Below are 3,186 nucleotides of genomic sequence, written 5' to 3'. Positions count from 1 at the left end.
AAAACAACTAATAATTTTTTAAAAATATATACCTTTTAATTATTTGGTCCCATTATTTGTTCTTTCTCCATCATTTGTATAAACCCAAATATTTTCTTCCCAAGTTAAAATGTTTATATTTTATTTGAGGTGCCAAGAGCATGGTTCTGATAGATAGCTTTGAAATTCTCTTTTTTTTTATTGAGAATTTCATACATGAACATTATATATTTTGGCCAAGTATGCCTGTCCTCATTCCCTCCCCTCCAGTTTCTCCCCCATTCCACCCCCCCCTTTCCTCCCAATTTCATATTTTCTCTCCTCTTCCTTCTCCTTCATTCCTTCTCAAACCTGTGGAATCCACTCAGTGCTATCATACGCATGAGTGCATTGCCATATATGGTCATATACTAGCCCCTCAGGGGCCACATCTCTGAAGAAAACTGGCTGTCCCTCTCCCAGTAGCCTCTTTGCAGCAGCCCTCTAACTGGCAAAAGCTCTTCACCTAGGGGGAGAAATTCTTCCTTCCGTACTGTGATGTTTTTCTGGCTTGATCTCATGCAGGTAGGTCTTTTACATGCTGTCACAAGCACTGAGAGGTCATGTGTGCAACTTCCCTATTGTATCCAGAAAATAACATGTCTGTAACTTACTGGCTATGGCTCTGTGATGGTTTGCATATGCTTGGCCTGTGGAGTGGCACTCTTAGGAGGTGTTTGTTGCCTTGTTGGAGTAGGTGTGTCACTGTGGGCGTGGGCTTAAGACCCTCACTCTAGCTGCCTGGAAATGAGTCTTCCACTAGCAGCCTTTGGATGAAGATGTAGAACTCTCAGCTCCGCCTGCACCGTGCCTGCCTGGGTGCTGCCATGTTCCCATGTTGATGATAATGGACTGAACCTCTGAACCTGTGAGCCAGCCCAAATAAATGTTGTCCTTTATAAGACTTGCCTGGGTCATGGTGTCTGTTCACAGCAGTAAAACCCTAACTAATACAGGCTCTTACATATACTCTTTCTGGCCCCTCTTTCTAAATGATCCCTGAGCCTTGGGAGGACAGAATATGATAGAATCGTCCCATTTAGGACTTGAGCACTCCTCAAACCCCTATTCTCTGCATGTTGGTCAGTTGTGGGTCTCTATTAATTACTGTCTACTGCATGAAACAGCTTCTCTGATGAGGACTGAAAGATGTGCTTATCTAGGTATAAATATAAGTGCTTAGGACTAAGTTAACTTCTATGTCTATTTAACAGAATAGGAGAAATGTGTTCTCCTGAGGCACCTCTGAATCACCTGGTCTCAGTTCCTTGGCTTTGTTAATGAAGCCAGACACAAGTTCTGTCTTGTAGAGAAGTCCATGACTCCAATCAGAAAATAGTTTGTTACTCCTGTAACATTTGTACCACTATTGTTCCAGGGGGCAACAGCAAATGTGTGTGTGTGTGTGTGTGTGTGTGTGTGTGAGTGTGTGTGTGTGAGTGTGATGTGTATGTTGGTTGGCTGTATAGTGAGAGGACAAATTTGTGGAGTCTGTCTTCTGCCTCTCCTTACGTGGATTCTGAGGATCTCAGGTTGCCTGGCTTTCACAACAAGTGCTCTCCTCACTGAGCCATCTCAGCAGGCCTGACTCAAACCCTTACCTACTTCATTTTCCTTTTAACGTTTCTGGGAGCCAGGTTCACTGACAATGCATATCTTCAGTGTTTGTCTACCAGAGAAAGTTTTGTGTTTTACATTTTAAAAAAGGATCTGGAGTTATTTTTGTTGCGTATGGAATTATTCTAGATTTTTCTTCTTTTGTGACTTTAAAGATTTTATTTTACTTCTTTCTAGTCTTGTTTGCATGTATCTGATGAAAATTCCACTACGACTGTCACCCTTACTTCTCTGAAGTCAATTTTCTCATCTTCTTTAAGGCCTTTCTCTTTGTAGGTTATCATAGTTCAGAGATGATATGCCTGGCATATTCTTTTCTTTTGATTTTATGTTTGCTACGTAGCTTTTGTTTTATGGTATTGCCATTAAATTGCCTATCTTGATGGTCTGCCAACATTGCAGCTACATCTTGAGTATGGTCTATTTTTTTACAACTGAACTCTTAACATTCTAAGATTTACTTCAAATTTTCAGTTAGTAACATAATTTTGTGTGATAGCTGTCTGGTTCACTCCTTGCTTAATCTATGAGTGTTCTTTTTTTTCTTAGAGTATTCTTAGCGTATACTCTGTAATTTTTATTTCATCTCATTTATTTATATTGTTTTTGTTTCTGGTTGGTTGATTAGGTTTGTTTGTGTGTTTGTTGTTTTTTTTTTTTCTATTTTAGCATTTTCTCTGTTTTAAATGAAATTTGTTCTTTGGCAGTTTCACATGTGTACGTAATGCGTACTGACCATTGTTACCCCCAAATCTCTTCCATCTATTACTTCTGTCTACCTCCTCCCATCTATTTTCTGTCTATCTCCTCCCCTCCCTTCAACCTTTGCCACATGTATGTCTATTTATTTTGTTTGTGACTCATTGAGTTTAACCAAGGGCATAGGCTTGGAGGAGGTTTCTTTCTCTTTGTCTCTTTCTTCCTTCCTTTCTTTCTTTCTCTCTTTCTTTCTTTCTTTCTTTCTTTCTTTCTTTCTTTCTTTCTTTCTCTCTTTCTTTCTTTCTTTCTCTCTTCTTTTCTTTGTTTACAGAATCTTTGCTGTGTATCTCAGGCTGGCTTGGCCTCCGTTCAGGTCCTTCTGCCCCACCGTCTTAACTGCTCTCCTCAAACGAGGAAGCATGGAGATTTTATTTAGGGAGTTTATACATATTTATATGTGAAAATACATGTAAGAGTGAGCATATCTTTGAGCGTGTTCAGTTTAAGGTCATAAGTCACATGTACAAAAAGGAAAAAGGGGACAAATTTGTGGAGTCTGTCTTCTGCCTCTCCTTACGTGGATTCTGAGGTGGCTTAGCAGTTAAAAATACTGGCTGTTTTTTTAAGGGGATCTAAGTTCTGTTCCCAGTACCCACACAATGGCAAACAACCACAATAGCATCAGATCCCATGCTACTGGTAACTCCAGTACCTTCTAGCCTCTGTAAGTTCTACATGCCCATGGTGCACAGGCATTCATGCAGGCAAAACACTCACAAATATTTGGTAAAAAAAAGAAAGAATGGCCAGGAAATGGTGGTGCACACCTTTAATCCCAGCACTTGGGAGGCA

Source organism: Mastomys coucha, unplaced genomic scaffold (assembly GCF_008632895.1).
Source record: "Mastomys coucha isolate ucsf_1 unplaced genomic scaffold, UCSF_Mcou_1 pScaffold8, whole genome shotgun sequence".
NCBI lineage: Eukaryota > Metazoa > Chordata > Mammalia > Rodentia > Muridae > Mastomys > Mastomys coucha.
This window is presented reverse-complemented; position numbering follows the sequence as displayed.